This window comes from Cyprinodon tularosa, unplaced genomic scaffold, assembly GCF_016077235.1.
Source record: "Cyprinodon tularosa strain WSP-4 unplaced genomic scaffold, ASM1607723v1 ctg507, whole genome shotgun sequence".
In the NCBI taxonomy this organism is placed as follows: domain Eukaryota; kingdom Metazoa; phylum Chordata; class Actinopteri; order Cyprinodontiformes; family Cyprinodontidae; genus Cyprinodon; species Cyprinodon tularosa.
Window position 1 is genome coordinate 487,085 of NW_024039238.1, and position 18,895 is coordinate 505,979.

Here is an 18,895-nt window from a genome sequence, read left to right on the forward strand (position 1 = left end):
TACTTATAAATGAATAGAAGTCCTCCTTATCTTCCTTCAGTTTTAAAAGTCTCTCTGTCTCAATGGAGATCACTGCCAGGGAAGAAAGCCTTCCTTGATCCGTCCTGTTCCTGCCTTATGTTTTCAGTCTCTTGAGCACCCCCTGCCATGAGGCAAGAGAACTGCCTGCCTCACCTCGAACTTGTTCTCTGCCGTTTATAATCGCTCATTACACGAAACACGTTACACAAACACAGTTGGTGACAAAAAGCTCTGTACATTATATACATAAGCCAAATTATTAGAAATAAGTTCACATATTACATTTGTTTAAACCATTTTATTGACGCCGTACAGCAACATGCTCTCTCCGCTTTGCAGCCAGCGCAGAGCCAGGGGTTGCGCAATCCAAGGTGAGGCAGAGCTCGCTGCTGCCTCACCGGCATCGCTTCCAAGCATTTGAATGGGAAAATAAGAAAATTCAGCGATTTTGAACAAATAAAAATCGAAATTGGTGAAGCTACATGAAAAATGAATATTTTTTAGTACAAACCACCGGATGAATATAACAATTTAAATTACTTTATGATTATATATTTTCTTTCTTTCCATGATGGCTGGTGAGGCACTGCCTCACCTGCCTCCCCTGACCGCACGTCACTGATACACAGTATAGTTTTAGTCATGGGATTCAATTGCTCTGGTTCCTGTATCAGTGCCAGTAATCCGGTAAAGCTTATTAGTTCCATATTGTTTAATTTACTTCAATTTAAGAGAATAATTAATGAACAAAGTTGTGAAAGTCTTATTTAAAAGTATATTTAAGATGCAAGTATTTTAGTAGGGCCCATTCTGCTTTACTTTAACTCTTAAAATCACCAGAATGTAGAAAATAATGGATATAAAAAAAAAAAAAAAAAGTTTCACATCACTACAGATCACTTATTGTAACATTTTCTGTTGTGTATGTTGCGTACTTCTAGCAGAAGTACGCTAAAATCAGCTATTTGCTAAGCAACGCAAACAGCAGCTATAAGCTAGCTGTACGGTAAAAGCAGATATATGCTAGGTCTACTGACGTTAAGCCAATCATAGCAGAGTATTTCAAGCAGAATCCAAAATAATAAAAAAGTCAGCTAAAAATTTGTTAAACCCTCACCACTGGGTAACATTATATATCAAATTTTTAAATATTTTCATTTTTTTGTATAAAAACATTTCAATTTTAAAATATTTAATTTCCATTTAATAACTAAAAGAAAACAATGAACCAGAAAGTTACTAATAATTAATCCCATTTTAAATAAAGTTCCAAATAACCGGTGTTTAGTTTCTAGATAACTTTCTACTTGTGGTGCGTTTTCCAGTGAAACTCTCCCTCTTCCTCCTCCGCATATCAACACAAATTTTGTGACTAAGGCTTTAGTTTGATGAGATAGAGCAGTTTCTGTGTCTGGGTGTGGCGGCTGTAGATGGGGTCAAGGGTTTTTTATATCTCTTCCTTTCTGTCTATCCAACAGTAACAGCTAAAGTTTAAAGGTGCAGGAATATCACTGCTGGCTTTTAATTTATTTCTTTTTTAATGTTTTTTTTTCTCCCCTATGTACTGATGGATAGCTCTTTCCTAATTCTGTTTTAATAGAGACAATAAAATGATCTATTTCATTATTGTCCGACTCATTTATACATTAATAAGTCTTTAGAAGGGCCAGCTGGAGCTTGATTAATGAAACTTTTAGTTTCGTTTTCAAAGAAATTGCTAACAACAGATATGTGCTATGTGTACGCTAACAGCTGCTGTAATCTAGGTGTATGGTAACAAGTGATACAGGAGGAGTACGCTAGAAGCCTCTTTATGCTAGGCTTACGCTAACAACAGATACGTGGTAGGAGTATAACAAAAGCAGCTATATGCTAGGCTTATGCTAACAACAGATACATGGTAGGTGTATAACAAAAGCAGCTATCTGCTAGGCTTATGCTAACAACATATACATGGTAGGTGTATAATAAAAACAGCTATACGCTAGGCTTATGCTAACAACAGGTATGTGTTAGGTGTATAATAAAAGCAGCTATATGCTAGGCTTACGCTAAAAACAGATACGTGGTAGGTGTATAACAAAAGCAGCTATATGCTAGGCTTATGCTAACATCAGGCATGTGTTAGGTGTATAATAAAAGCAGCTATATGCTAGGCTTACGCTAACAACAGATACGTGGTAGGTGTATAACAAAAGCAGCTATATGCTAGGCTTCTGCTAACATCAGGCATGTGTTAGTTGTAAAACAAAAGCAGCTATATGCTAGGCTTCTGCTAACATCAGGCATGTGTTAGTTGTATAACAAAAGCAGCTATATGCTAGGCTTATGCTAACATCAGGCATGTGTTAGGTGTATAATAAAAGCAGCTATATGCTTGTTGGGATCCTCAGGCGTGCCCACCTGAGGGCGCCGAGGATCCTCTTCTGCTCTCTTTGTCTTTTCTTTAGGGCTGGAGTCATTGTTATGGTTCTGGAGATTACCCTCTGCCTCCAGCAGAGTGCGCCGTGGGTCCTCCTGAGCTGAGCCTCTCACACACCTGTGGCTGATCTACTAATCAGGAGGACCACAGTATTTAAGCTGCCTTCAGACCTGGATTCCACGCCGCAGTGTTGATCTTAGTTGGTTAGCTTCCTGAGCCTCTGTCACAGATGAATCTTTGTTATCTCTTGTGTGAGATCAGATTCTAACTCTTCCCTGTTTCTGCCTCACAGGAATCCTGTCTCTTCGTGAAGGCTCTGGATGAGCTTAACCTCCTGTCTCCTCGTGAAAGCTCTGGATGAGCTTAACCTCCTGTCTCCTCGTGAAAGCTCTGGATGAGCTTAACCTCCTGTCTCCTCGTGAAAGCTCTGGATGAGCTTAACCTCCTGTCTCCTCGTGAAAGCTCTGGATGAGCTTAACCTCCTGTCTCCTCGTGAAAGCTCTGGATGAGCTTAACCTCCTGTCTCTTCGTGAAAGCTCTGGATGAGCTTAACCTCCTGTCTCCTCGTGAAAGCTCTGGATGAGCTTAACCTCCTGTCTCTTCGTGAAAGCTCTGGATGAGCTTAACCTCCTGTCTCTTCGGGAAAGCTCTGGATGAGCTTAACCTCCTGTCTCCTCGTGAAAGCTCTGGATGAGCTTAACCTCCTGTCTCCTCGTGAAAGCTCTGGGTGAGCTTAACCTCCTGTCTCTTCGTGAAAGCTCTGGATGAGCTTAACCTCCTGTCTCTTCGTGAAAGCTCTGGATGAGCTTAACCTCCTGTCTCTTCGTGAAAGCTCTGGATGAGCTTAACCTCCTGTCTCTTCGTGAAAGCTCTGGATGAGCTTAACCTCCTGTCTCCTCGTGAAAGCTCTGGATGAGCTTAACCTCCTGTCTCTTCGTGAAAGCTCTGGATGAGCTTAACCTCCTGTCTCCTCGTGAAAGCTCTGGTTGAGCTTAACCACCTGTCTCCTCGTGAAAGCTCTGGATGAGCTTAACCTCCTGTTTCCTCCTGAAAGCTCTGGATGAGCTTAACCTCCTGTCTCCTCGTGAAAGCTCTGGTTGAGCTTAACCACCTGTCTCCTTGTGAAGCTCTGGAAGAACTGTCTCTCTGGCAACCTGTCTCTGGCCAGCAGCTCTAGGAGAGTTAACCTGCTAATCTGCCCTGGTGAGCCACCCCAAGAATCCTATGTGGATGATACCTGTCGACTTCCCTGTGGAGTTTCCCCAAGAGGTTCCCATGTGGATTTCCCCTGTTGTGTCCCTGCAGTGAGCTGGAGGCTCAGCTTCCAGCCATCTCCCCTTCCCTGCTCAGACTCCAGTGAACCAGCCCCCTGCCTGAATCAGTTCCAGTATTCATGTGCTTGTGTTCTAAATAAACTCTTTTGGACTTTTACCCAGTTCTCCCGTGTGTGTTCTGCATCTTGGGCTTGACTTAGAGAAAACGCATCATGACAGAACACTGCGGCCAAACACAAAGCCCAGCAGATCACCTCCGTCATTGCTCTGAGAAACAGAAATCTCCTACTCCTGATCACACTCTGTCCCTCCGTGAGTTAAAATCCCCGTTTGACTCAAAGAAAACACTCGTTTCAAGATCCCACAAGCTTCGTGGGAATTGCAAGATGGCGCCAGTTCAACTTCCGGTTCCGGATTCGTCACTTCCGGAATTCCGTCCGTCACCTCCGAGTCAAGATGATAACCCTCCTTTCTGGTCTGAACTCATCCCATCGTTTTCGTCACCCGGTCCTCCTCTACCTGAGAGATTTTCTGGCGACCCAAGTAAGCTCAAGGGATTTCTATTTCAGTGTCGGTTATTTTTTAGTTTTCACGCTTCTAATTTTCGTTCTGATAGGGATAGGTTAGCCTTTATTATTTCTTTTTTTGTCTGGTGAAGCCCTTGAATGGGCGGAGACCAAATTTCCGCTTAAAACCAGAACAAACTGCACACATGAAAGATTCATCCGAGAATTAGAAAAAACCTTTACTCAGTCCTCTTGTTTCTCCGTTTCTTCCAAGCTTCTGAACACCAAACAGGGTAATAGGTCCGTCGCTGAGTTCTCCTCCGAGTTCCAGAGTAGAGCAGCCGTTTCCGGGTGGAACGAGTCTGCGCTCCAAACCACTTATCTCTTAGCTTTAAACGAACCACTCAGAAATAAGCTATCATTTTACAATAAACCAACTAAACTTGAAGACCTCATAGAGCTAGCCATCAGATTAGACATCAAACTGCCAACTAGTCCCAGAGCCGTCTACCCTCAGTCTCAGGATTCCAGTTTCCTTCGTCACCAGGTCAGTCTCAGCTCTAATTTACTCGATCGTCAGTTAGCTCCGTCTGTTAAAGAACTCAAAATTGGTCCACCAGTTACACGTCAAACAGCTAGAGATCCCCGTCAGCCTGTTCAGACACCCGAATCCGTCACCTTAGTTTCTAAACCTGTTTCCATGCCTGATTACCTAGCCTCTGAATCAGTAATCCATTCTGGAACCCTTATTTTTCAAACAGTTAGCCTCTTGCCAGAATCAGCCAGTAACCCTGTTAACTTGGCTCCAAAGACTCCGCGGCGTAAGAGAAGGCGTCGCCTTAAGCCAGCTCTGTGCCGTCCAGAGACCCCTGAGTCAGCTCTGTGTCATCCAGAGACCCCTGAGTCAGCTCTGTGTCATCCAGAGACCCCTGAGTTAGCCCCGTGCTGTCCAGAGACCCCTGAGTTAGCCCCGTGCTGTCCAGAGACCCCTGAGTTAGCCCTGTGCCCTCTTGAGACCCCTGAGCTAATAGTTAGAAGGGCTTCAGATTTTAGTGTTGGTGAAAATGTGCCTCCTAGAGTCCCTCAACGGAGGCCACTAATCACGAAGAACCCTCCACCGACGCCTCAGGCCACCTCAGTGATTGAACTTGAGCCTCCATGGGTGGCCTCCCCAGTTCCTGAGGCTGAACCTCAGTCGGTGGTGTCGCCTGCTCCTGAGACGGAACCACAGTCAGTGGTCCCGCATGTTCCTGTGTTGGAGCCACTGTCGACGGGCTCTCCTGTTCCTGATCGGGAGCCGCAATCGGCGGGCTCCCCTGTTCCTGATCGGGAGCCGCAATCGGCGGGCTCCCCTGCTCCAAAGCCGCACTCGATGGTTTCCCCAGAGCCTCCTCCAGAGCTGCACTCGATGGTCTCCCCAGAGCCTCCTCCAGAGCCGCACTCGATGGTCTCCCCAGAGCCTCCTCCAGAGCCGCACTCGATGGTCTCCCCAGAGCCTCCTCCAGAGCCGCACTCGATGGTCTCCCCAGAGCCTCCTCCAGAGCCGCACTCGATGGTCTCCCCAGAGCCTCCTCCAGAGCCGCACTCGATGGTCTACCCAGAGCTTCCTCCAGAGCCGCACTCGACGGTCTCCCCAGAGCCTCCACCAGAACCGCAGTCGGCGGTCGCTACAGAGCCTGAGCGGCCGAGGAGGGGACGGGGTACCCCGTGGGAGTACCTGCTGAAGCTTGGGCGTCATCCTCCTGAGGAGCTGCTTCGCCTCCGGCCCCGCGGCGAACCCCCAGAGCGTCAGCTTCGCCTCCGGTCCCGCGGCAGACCCCCGGAGCATCATCTTCACCGTCGACCCAGTGGCAGAACCCCAGAGTATCAGCGTCGCCTTCAACCCCGCTGCCGGCCACCTAAGACTCTGCTCCGTTGCCGGATCGTAGGCCGGTCTATTGAATTCAACCGTGTCTCCGGCCCGGCGGTGGTCCCCCTAAGACGCTGCTCCACCTTCATCTCAACGGTCGACCTCCTGAGCAGCAACTACACCTCCGCCGTCGGCCCCACAGTAGGCCACCTGAGACTGTGTCCTGCTGCCGGTCCCACGGCAGGCCACCTGAAACTGTGTCCTGCTACCGGTCCCTTGGCCGGCCACCAGAGACTGTGCCCAAGAAGGTTTTTGTTTTTTTTTTTGCTGTCGTCCACCATAAGTGGATCGTTTTTTGTTCTGGACTCTGTTTTTGTTTTCTGCCCTCCTGGCCTGTTTCCCCCTCCGCCCGCCCTGGGTGGGTTGTTTTTTGTTTGTTGGACCTTTTTTTTCTGTTGGTTCTGGCCCTCCTCGCCCTAGTGCCCCCGCCGCCCGCCCTGGGTGGGTTGTTTTTGTTTTCTGGACTCTGTTTTTTGTTGTTTCTAGCCCTCCTCACCCTAGTGCCCCCTCCGCCCGCCCTGGGTGGGTTGTTTTTTGGACCTTTTTTTTCTGTTGGTTCTGGCCCTCCTCACCCTAGTGCCCCCTCCGCCCGCCCTGGGTGGGTTGTTTTTTGGACTTTTTTTTTTTTTTCAGGGGGCGTCTGGAATCCGCCCTTGAGGGGGGGGGGGGGGGCTCTGTTGGGATCCTCAGGCTTGCCCACCAGAGGGCGCTGAGGATCCTCTTCTGCTCTCTTTGTCTTTTCTTTAGGGCTCGAGTCATTGTTATGGTTCTGGAGATTACCCTCTGCCTCCAGCAGAGTGCGCCGTGGGTCCTCCTGAGCTGAGCCTCTCACACACCTGTGGCTGATCTACTAATCAGGAGGACCACAGTATTTAAGCTGCCTTCAGACCTGGATTCCACGCCGCAGTGTTGATCTTAGTTGGTTAGCTTCCTGAGCCTCTGTCACAGATGAATCTTTGTTATCTCTCGTGTGAGATCAGATTCTAACTCTTCCCTGTTTCTGCCTCACAGGAATCCTGTCTCTTCGTGAAGGCTCTGGATGAGCTTAACCTCCTGTCTCCTCGTGAAAGCTCTGGATGAGCTTAACCTCCTGTCTCTTCGTGAAGGCTCTGGATGAGCTTAACCTCCTGTCTCCTCGTGAAAGCTCTGGATGAGCTTAACCTCCTGTCTCCTCGTGAAAGCTCTGGTTGAGCTTAACCACCTGTCTCCTCGTGAAAGCTCTGGTTGAGCTTAACCACCTGTCTCCTCGTGAAGGCTCTGGATGAGCTTAACCTCCTGTCTCCTTGTGAAGCTCTGGAAGAACTGTCTCGCTGGCAACCTGTCTCTGGCCAGCAGCTCTAGGAGAGTTAACCTGCTAATCTGCCCTGGTGAGCCACCCCAAGAATCCTACGTGGATGATACCTGTCGACTTCCCTGTGGAGTTTCCCCAAGAGGTTCCCATGTGGATTTCCCCTGTTGTGTCCCTGCAGTGAGCTGGAGGCTCAGCTTCCAGCCATCTCCCCTTCCCTGCTCAGACTCCAGTGAACCAGCCCCCTGCCTGAATCAGTTCCAGTATTCATGTGCTTGTGTTCTAAATAAACTCTTTTGGACTTTTACCCAGTTCTCCCGTGTGTGTTCTGCATCTTGGGCTTGACTTAGAGAAAACCCATCATGACAATGCTAGGCTTACGCTAACAACAGATATGTGGTAGGTGTATAGCAAAAGCAGCTATATGCTAGGCTTATGCTAACATCAGGCATGTGTTAGGTGTATAATAAAAGCAGCTATATGCTAGGCTTACGCTAACAACAGATATGTGGTAGGTGTATAACAAAAGCAGCTATATGCTAGGCGTAGGCTAACATCAGGTATGTGCTTGGTGTATACTAAAAGCAGCTATAAGCTAGGTGTATGCTAACAGCATATATATGCTGGAAGTACGCTAAAAGCAGCTATATACTAGGCTTATGCTAACAACATATACATGGTAGGTGTATAATAAAAACAGCTATAAGCTAGGCTTATGCTAACAACAGGTATGTGCTAGTAGTAAACTAAAAGCAGCTATAAGCTAGGCTTATGCTAACAACAGGTATGTGCTAGTAGTAAACTAAAAGCAGCTATAAGCTAGGCTAATGCTAACAACAGGTATGTGCTAGTAGTAAACTAAAAGCAGCTATATGCTAGGCTTATGCTAACAACATATACATGGTAGGTGTATAATAAAAACAGCTATAAGCTAGGCTTATGCTAACAACAGGTATGTGCTAGTAGTAAACTAAAAGCGGCTATATGCTAGGCTTATGCTGACAACAGATATGTCATTTTCAAAGAGCGCTAGTCCCATTTATTCAGCAGTTTTGCTCATTTTGTATTCTTTAGAAGAACGTCTGCTTCCACATCATCACATCATTTTTCCTTTTTCTAGCTTTGGATCGGAGACAATATGAGTGCTACAGGTTTTCATTTGGCGAGCCGGCAGATAAACCGTGTCTGACCTCTGTGACCCCCATGACTGCGGCTCTTTGGCTAAACACGTATAAAATAAGTACTTATACCATCGGAGGTGCTAGTTGTATTAGCCTTCTTCTTTGCTGTAGCGGTATAAATGAGAAGGGGAAATGTGGCACTGAGCCTCCAGGTTAAATAAAACACAGAAGGCTGTAATGTTAGTGTGAAATGTTTACAACGCTCTTAGTGTGATTGAACGCAGGCTGGCTGCCGCGGTTGAGATGGGATAACATGTTGGATGTGCACGCTCGCTTTCAAGGTGGAAAAGCCCAACAAATTTGGAATATTGGATTCACCACTTAGAGCCAGAAAGAAAAGGCTGACAGATAATTCCTGTGCAGCCTACTCTCAAAACAATAAATGCTGAATTCGGCCTCCTCCTTCAAACCTCCTCTGGATGTTATGGCAGAAGGGCCCAGAAGAACATTCAGGTATTTCTGTGAATTCAGGGATTCATCTGAGGACCTTTTTAGAAGCAGAGCAGATTTCCCTCCTTTTTTCCACTGAGTTCTGCTACAGCTCAGAAATCAGGATGATTTCCCTCAAACTGATTATTTCCCGTATTTATTGGAACCCAATCATAGAATTAATAAGATTAAATGATGTTTTAGTGTTCTAACTTTATTTGCTCCAAGTCCTCCATTAATCTGCTGTACAGTGATTGGGATGCAGGCTTTTTCTCTTTTACTCAGCAATCCCGCTGACAGCAATGTTTGACTCTTCATTGAGACTTTTTTTCTCTTTGTATTTCTTTAAGATGAGTTTTTGTTCCTCTAAGGAGAAATAGGGCAAGAAATAAAAGCGTCAATTATGCTTTAGTTCCACTAAATCAGGCTATTGATGCTAACCCTCATAACGCGGCGGCGAGATCTGGTTGGATTCCAAGAACTCCTCGTTATGCGGCCTTAAAATGCGTCCTTCTTTATGTCCGATTTGAAGGATGGTTCCGCTGTATCCTCTCTATCCTTGGTTTTCCCAGGATTCATTGCGAGACCAAGCAAGCCGGCTGCTCCATGATTAGAGGAAAAAGGGAAATGGCGCCGAACAGTGGTGAATATTGGAAGTTCAGTTTAATATAATCCAGTCAGTGAATAGTTCCATCTGAGATTAATGAAAATAGTTGTTTTAATGGTTATAGAGTCAGATATGTGGCTGTAATGTTTGATTTATCTAAAGGTTTTAATCTGTTACTGTGTAAATGGGTTTGGCTGGAATTTAAGGACAGATTCTAATATATCTGCAGGGGGGGGGGACTATAAATCTGATAGAATTTTAATTGTTTTTATTGCTGTTTTGTACAATTTGCTTAACTAAGTATTTTTTGTTGTTGAATATTAGAGATTTTGCAGATATATTTTTTATAAATACATTGTTTAGATTTATTGTCTACCCCTTTTATCGAATAGATTAGAATAGAAAATCCCTTTATTGTCCCCCAATGGGCAAATTTAAAGCAGCTAAAAGATTATTTAAAAAATGGTCACACAGATGTGGACCTTAGAGAAATGTATAAGAATAACATAATAGTGAAGAGTTATAATATAAACAATACAATCATTTTAAGTGTTTTAACAATATAAAACTGGAGAATAAATAACCAATATGCAGCTATGGACATTTTTACAGTAATGGATATTTGAAAATAGCAGCAACATCAGAGATGTGCAGAATGACAGCAGCAGGTTATTTAACTGACTAAGGTTTCTATCATTACATTTGATTTGATTTGTTCCTGCTCCCGCTGGTTGGAACCTTTATTCCACTCTGGATTCTCATCAGTCTTTGTTCACTTTACGATAAAAAAATAAACAGAAACAGTTTCGAAAAGTTCGGTATTCATTCTTTTCCTGCTTTGCGTGTCAACTGAATGGTTGCTAAGCACCAGCGAGCACGGCGGTGGAAGCTGCGGAAGGCTGGACCTGTTTGAATCCACAGCCAAAACTCTTCCGCTCTCCTTATTTTCACAGACGGAAGGATCCAGTCCAGGTAGACCGCGTCTTCCTGCTGCAGCACCCCCTTGTGGCAAGAGGGAGATAAAAAAAAAATGCATATAAAAAAAAATTGGACAATTTATAAATTACTTTTGAATATTTTGTAAAATGATTTTGACTTCTTTCATTTCACTATTGCGTGCATTTGGATTTTTATCATTTCATGCCTAATCAACACAAGTTCATGGATATTGCGTTGTCATGGCTACGCCAAGCAAGCTAGTGGACCGGAAATGCATTTCGAATTCGTCCGCTCATCAGAGACTTTAGGCTCAGTCCCATTTCTCTCACTTGGCCCTGAAAACACTCCCTAAGAAATGGGACACCGCTAGTTGCAAAACAGCCCAGTAGGTGGCAGTAATACCTTGCCTGTACACTTCAGTGACGTGTTCCCTTACGTGATGCGTATATTTTTTCTAACTCGTGGATAGTTATAAATATATACCTGTATTCCTCAGCTGTGCAACATTTTTCTTTTCTCTAAATGAGTTCTAGGAAGTCACTTCGCCCCTCCTAGGTCTGAAGGGATCATTATAAGTGTTGAAGGACACTTCCCCCTAGCTCTTAAAAGTATTGGGACACACTACCCTTACACTTGAACGCGCAAAACGGAGTGCTAGGGCCCAAAAGGAGCGCAGGTGATAGAAATGGGACCTTTATCTCCATGGATCTCAGAGAGCAGCTGAACATTTGGGCAGCTGTAACCAGGCAGGTTGAATAAAGGCATGTTGCCACTTTCACATCTAATCATGTGGTTTAAGTTACAGACCCTGGTTGTGTTCATTGAAGTCTATATAACAATACAAAAACCTGCTTCTAGTTATTCTGAGAACCCAGCTTCTAATTCTGGAGCGTCACGCCAATGTTTTATGGAAACATTTTATTGGTTTTAATCTAATCATATTTTTATTTTTTATTTTATTGGACTGTCTCTTTATTCTGTCCCTTTTCTGTGAAAAGAACTATATTGTATATTAATATAGTTTATTTTTAATTTTTAATCATATCCTTTAAGGTAAAAACTTTATTTTATTTTTTTTACTTAAGTGTTACGTAGAACCTGTACTTTTTTTTTCATTTTAACTTTAATAAAGAATCTGAGTATTTGTTAAACATCTGATCTTGACTAACTTTCTATTAAATTGTTAAGAGATTTCCATACTTTACTCCTGCTTTACTTTCTAAGAACCTCAGTCATTTAGTTGTGTGTAATCCTTTTTTATAACAAAGATTGATAAATGATTGATCATGATTGATTATTGCATGATTAGAAAGGTCTGGAGTTTTATTTTTAGAACATAATTTTTTTAATTAAGAACCATATTATATGGTTAAAACAGACCAGGGAAAATTTAACACTATACATAAAACATGGACATAAAATCCTTTCTTCAGCTTCTTATAACTTAGACAAATTTATTTGTCATTTTGTTTACACAAAATTAAAACAAAAAAAATCATTTGGAAACGGCTCTCTGGACAAGTTCATCTTTTTAAAAAGTGGAGCCTTGAAAAATAGATAAAAAAAACAGTAATAAATATTCCTTTTTACATTTTCATACATAAATATAAATCATTTACAGTGGTTATGCAGCAACACCGCACTGAAAGTGACTGTATTATATTTACAAATGTCTTCCATAAGGTGGCGCCTTTAGACAGTGAGACAAAGTTTGTAGTCTGGCGAGATCAAACATTCCGCTTGTATTCAGTATTAAAAAAAACTCTGTTATTATTATTATTATTATTATATTTTTAGAAAAATAAAACATCTGGTTATTATTCAACACCCGTAAGTGTAAAGGTTCTGTTAAACAGTCAATTCATTAAAAAAACATAGCGTCTGACAAAAGGCACCGCTGGGATTCGAACCCAGGATCTCCTGTTTACTAGACAGGCGCTTTAACCAACTAAGCCACGGCGCCGCTGGGTCAAATTGCAACCCAAGACCGTTTTTCAAGGTCAGTTATCGGTAACAACGCCTGGGAGTAGAGGAACCAATGTGATCCTGCGAGGAATTCTTTATTGTTTCGTTGCTGGTGAAATCGAAACTGTCCGCAGTAGAAATAGAGAACCTTTAGCAGCGTCCTTCCAGCACTCTGCCTGCCGCGGTTTGTCGTTAAAAAGTCTAACCCAAGCGAGCGGAGTCTGGAGGATCTGCCAAAACTAAAAATAAAACTGAAACAAAAAGCTCAATTAAACGCCACGGAACAGGATTAGGGCCACTAAAAAAAAATTTACCTGATTTTTAAATATTGTTTCTGTTTAATATGGAAAAAATGTCAGAATTCTGACTTTAATCTGAGATTTGTGGATCTTAATGTAAATGGGCACCATGAAGGCAAAGATGGGAGTTATTTGGGAGGAACAGGAACACATTGGTGAAAAATGATGGAATTAGGAGACTTTTTCCGCCCCTGAGGGGCCCCTGGTGATGCTATTTGATTAATGGAAGAGCAGAAGGAGATTAAAACAAGAGAGCTAGTTTAGTCTGAGATAAAAGTCAGAATTCTGAGGAAAAAAGCCTAAAAAATTCTGACTTTTTTCCCATAATAAACAGAAATACAATTAAAAATTAGTTTTTCAGTGGCCCTAATCCTCTTCTGTAAAACAACAAACAGGAAACTGATAGAAAAAAAAAGATTCTAAAAGCAACACGAATAATTAAGAACATTACAACGGTGCTTATTTCTAATATATTTCTTCCAAAAGGAATGCAGAGGCCTTTAAATGAAAGAATAATTTATTAAGAAGTTTATACAAAATAATAATATACAGATTCCGTTTATTTCTAAAGTTGAGTTCAGTAACAAACAATTCAAAGATCTGAACATGACAGAAAAACTCACAGACTACCTCCTACTTTATTAAAACTTATAATTAAAGAGCATAAAATGATTAATTATTAAATAATTAAAGTGAAAAAAGAAATGATGGTTTAGACCTCAGGGTCATGAGAACCATTAAATTCTTTCCTATAACAGCGCCCCCTATAGTTCAAACAGCGGCACTCTGATTGCTGAGTTGATTCCTTCCTGCTATCATCGCAGCCCCAACCTTTTATAGGGAACAGGAGACCTCGCCTGTTCAGCCAGACCAACTATTCCCTCTAACGACCCCCCTTTCAGAGGCATAGACAGGTATGGGGCATTGCAGGCTAACAAAGAAGCCAAACGACCCCCATTCCAAAGGGGGGGACCCGTTCATCCGTTTCTATTTGCATGTTTTCTAAACTAAAACCAGGCTTTGTTGGGCTGCTGGATAAAACCTGGAACTAAACGCTATTTCTGACATTTTGGATTGAAAAATCTTCCTGGATGGAAGAGAAACGTCTTCAAACTTGGAAACAAAGTCCAGTGGATTGATTTTATTTTTTACTTTTTTGAAAAGAGAGTATTTCCTTTTGAAGGTTAAAAGAAATCTAGGAGTCGCGTTTCTTTGTATTATTGTGTAAAACTCAGAGGGTCTCTGATGTCACACTTTTTAAACAGGAAATCCCACAATCTTTAAATTCCTCCCTAAAGAATCACTAGATGTCTTCAAGAGAGAGAAAGCAACTTCTAGATGAATATATCTGTTATTCATTTGAACCTTGGAACATTCTTTTTGCCCCTCTGGGCTCGAAATAAGGAAACGATTAAACTTTCCGTTTACTCTTAAAATAGAAAAACAGACCTTTTCATTAAGTGATGGTCGTGTTTTTTCCATGACTAACTTCCTGTTTCTTTTCCCAGATATCAGGCTTTTTTTGGCTTCCTATCTTCTAACCACATACTTACAGTTAAATTTACTGTAATCCTGTATCGTCATGGCAACGCAACCATAGATACACCAAAATAAGACCTTTAACAAGCTGTGAAAATCCCCCACCCAGCTTTACAGCTTCAGCTTGTCTTTTCCAACCAAATCCACATGTTCAGAAGTGAAAGAGATTATGTAAGAGAAACAGAAAGAGTTTACACCCAACTAACTCTTCAGTATTAAAGGGCCAGAGGCAATAAAACACTGATTTTAAACACCTGGGTGTCTCTTTGATGATATTTTTAGACCTTATTTTCATTTTTTCTCAGGCAGCCCTACAAAGAATAAGGGGAAGCTCATCCATTGTGCTCCCCTGATTAGGCCGGCAAGTTTTCAATTATTTCTGGTTATTAGCCTAAATACTTTGTTCACTTCTACCACTATCAGTCTCTGTGGTTGAATTCAGTTATTTCTATAGTGCAAATTCACAACGCTTTTCATTTCAGGACAGTTTAGAGAAACTATTTAATCAGATCATCAAGTTAAACTTGGTTTATCTAAAGAAAACCAGCTGATTGCTTTCAGTCACTGACTTTAAAGGATTCTTTCCTCAGCAATCCCTCACACTAAGCATGCTTGTAGCGACAGTGGAGAGGAAAAACTCCCTTTGAACAGGAAGAAACCTCCAGCAGAACCAGGCTCAGTGTGAGCGGCCATCTGCTGAGGCCCACTGGGGTTCAAGGAGACAGAAGCAGACAGAAAAAGGAATATGGAGGCACTGATCTATAAATACTTTCTATGCTAGACAAGCTAACGATAAGCTAGCTCCATAGGTGGTTCTGTCTGGAAAAGAAATAGTTAATCAGATGGAATCTGAGACAGTTTTAATATCAAAAAGGATAAAAGAGAGACATCCAGTCAGTCACAGTGAAAGTTGAGTCCATAGCTATGTCTAGGAGAGAAACAGGACTAAACACTGAGCAACAGGCCCAACTGACTCATTTTTAATGGAAAGGTCTGGTCATATTGAGAATTCAAACTTCTGAAAGTTCTTTAAATCTGAAATGATTCCATCCTGTTCAATAAATGATCAGTGTTTTTAATTCAGAGTAATTTTCATTTACTGGAGGCATCCATGTTTGTCAAAGAACACTACTGCCACCTACTGGTTAGTGACGTCACGGTGCGGTATCGGCTGTTGATCAAGTCCCAGTGCTGTATCTGGTGTTTGTCACAACGCGCTATTATCCAAGTCATCTTGAAAACATTCTTCTTCCAAATGTTGGCTACATATTACGGGTTTTTTCTCTGGCCAGAAGTTCGATGGCAAATCCTCCCTCTTCAAGTTGGCGATCCAACGACCAACCCGTCCGTGGAGGATCAGGAATCAGAAAGGTGGAATAACTCTTTTTTTCACTTTTACCCGATGTATTCCAGCATCCAGCTGCCATGCACGTGGGCATTGTCAGTTTCACTATAGCTCTGGTGAATTTCAATGGTGAAGTCCTCTGGAAATCTTCAATAATTGTTGTTGATTGCAGATGTGTCTAGTAGTTCCCATTGATTTAGCTTGGAAAGCGGGTTGACATTGAATACAGAAGCTCGGCTGATGTTTCTCTCCAGGATGGAGTCACAGCCAAACAGGAACAGACCAGATGAAGCTACTATGAGAAAAAGCAGAGAGAGCAGAACGTTAGGGACGGAAGAAATAACTAAAGTTTGGACGGTAGAAGAATGTAGCAGAATGAGGAAAAGTGGTCACTATGTCCTCCAGCAGCATAAGCTAATAGCAGCATCACCACAATTTGTATCCTTTGGCAAACCTGAACTTTCACTATGTGAATTAATCAAACAATTAATTCCTTGCACTTTTAAAGTTAAAGTTTTAACAAATTTTGGGTTAGAGTGTAAACACATTACAATCTTTTATCTATTCATATATAATTACAATTCTCAATCGGTCAATATAACATTTTTCTACAGAGAGATGTTCTCCGTGTCCCGACACAGAAGAAAACAGAAGTAAAGACTATCAATAATTAGATGCATCCAGAACCACCTTTTTATATCATAAAATCACTGAACAGTACATTATTTTATTTGTTTATTCTATTAACTCTGTCATTTATTGTTATTTTATACACTTTTTATACGATTTTTGCTATAACCTTTTGCTTCTGCTGTAACACCACAATTCCCCAATTGTATGACAATAAAATGGATTTTCTATTCTATCAGCCGTTCCATTAAAGTGAAAGAAAAAGTGTTAAAATCAGCGTTTAGAGCCTCTGACGGTCGGTGAATGAAGGTTAGCAAACACAGAGGATGCCTCATCCACATGTCAGACGGTATCAAACGGATTTGACGTCATTTAGCAGCTTGTGTGGCGAGGCTTTCAAACACTGGAGGAACGCAGTCTGCAACTTCTGGCATCTGGGAAACACACAGGGAAAGCAACGTAGACCTAAAGATACACAACACCTTTACAAAACAGTGAGGCCATCACTTTTAATAAAACAGGGTTTGGTTTATTTTTAAACAGGCTTTATTTTTTAAACCCTGGGCCTCCTTCTGGTGATGTACCAGAAACACCTCAGAGGGAGAATCCAAAAAAGATGTCTGATCCTCCTCAGGAGAGGCAGCTCTACTTTGAGCGTCTGCTGAGTGACTGAGCTACTCACGCTCTCTCTATAGCCTCTTTCCCACCGAAAATAGCAGGTTAACGCGTGTTTTTCAAATACGGGTCGACCCGCTAACAATCGGCATTTGGCTCCGTTCCCACTGGCTAATAAAATGTGGTCTAACTCGCTGGCAGCTGCTTGTCTGGTGACATCATCACACTGGATTAGCATTGATGAGGTCATCAGAGTGACAGGAATCAGGGAAGTAAACAATGGAGAGCAACATGGAAGGAAGTCAGGACATAGTCAGTGTGCTTTATTGTTTCTCTGGCCGTTTCTGAATATGCGTTCTTGAGCGTTCTCGTGTACTCGTGACACGTCATCAGCCTCAGCCCGAGTACCGTTCCAATTCTCGAGAACGCCAGATCGAGAACACACCAAATCCCCGGATGTTGTTCTTGCCCTGCCCTCTTTATCGAGCATGCATCAGAGCAGATTTGTGCGTTCTTCAGACTGACCGCTTCCCCAGAATGCCCCGCGGCCGCAGCTTGATTCCAGACAGCGCTCACAGTGTTAAGTTAAACATTCCCTTTTCTGCTGCTGTTGTTCTTCAAAAGTACGTTTTGTAATCGTTTGAGGCGATAACATTATACATTAAAGCCTCCCTGTGTGGTCTGTTTACAGAGTTAGTGCGAAATTAAAAAAAAAGTCCAACGTTGAGCGGACCAGAGTGACCAGCAGATGACGTCACGAGTACGCCTCTGTTCCAATACACATACGTGCTTGCGTGCTCGTGTTCTCGTCAAGTCCGATCTTCCTGCATTCTCGCCAAGAGTACGTACTCGCGTTCTCGTGAATTGAGAAACGGCCTCTCTATCTGTCTGAATCCCTCTCACCAGAGCTGCTCCATGTTTATCGGTTGTTGTTTCAGCTTGTTAGATCGGTAGCGACTGGCACGTTGTGTTGACGTCCATATGATGTGTTCAGTGGTATCACGTAATTTAGAGGTCAACCAGGCTCTGGTGTTCCCACAGCATGCTGATAAGAACCGAGGAGATTTTATTGCGGGTCGTTTGCCAAGTCCTTTGACTCGGGCAGACATGCATCAGTGAACTGTTCCCACTGCCACTAAAAGCCCATTGTTCGCGGGTTTAAACGGGTTTTTTGAGGAGGGGGAAGGAGTACGAGAGAGAGCCCAGCCACCCTGTGGAGGAAGCTCATTTCAGCCGCTCGGATTCAGGATCTTGCAGGCAAAGAACTTCAGGTTCCTAGTCCTTGTCATGCTGAATCAAAGATTTGACCCTGGAGTGACAACATCAACAGTGACAACAGCAGCAGATTAGTTTTTCTTTCCTATAATGTACGATCAGGTTCAGATTGCGGAGGGACAAGAGGGTTTGCTCTGAGAAACTGTTGGGAAATGATTAAATCCCCATAAGATGGGGCATAACCTGTACGATATTTTTGCCGATATTTATGCTAAGTTTTGAGAGACTTTTAGGATCAGGCTGAGTTCTTCCTCCATGTTGGGTCATGTGTAGAGTAGTATACGGAGTGTAAGTACCATCATGGGATAAAAGTCAAACATGTATAAATTCAGCGTATCCTGCTATGGAAGCAGAGCTACCAGCCTATTTCATAGCTTCTATTTTTCCTCAGATTTTAGTGACATTTTTTTGGCATCAGTCACATTTAGTTTAGTTTTAAATGTATAAAATGTTGTCTGACAGTAAGATATCCTAAATATTGCAAAAGCATAAATAAGGTAGAACTGAATAAGAAGATGTTTGTGCAAGGCTAATCACAGTTATCAGGAGACCACTCTGTTCTGTGATTCAATCAGAGGAGCATTCTGTCCTGTGACCTGATCAATGGCCTTGTCAGAAGAACACTCTGTTTTTTAACCCACCCCATGTGTT

General features: G+C 42.7%; 1 non-coding gene across 1 annotated transcript; it reads right to left on the minus strand.

Annotated features, from left to right (window-relative positions):
- Positions 1-12,465: 12,465 nt before the first annotated feature.
- trnat-agu lies at positions 12,466-12,539 on the minus strand. Its single transcript has one exon. It is a non-coding gene; the product is annotated as a tRNA-Thr (tRNA).
- Positions 12,540-18,895: the final 6,356 nt, after the last annotated feature.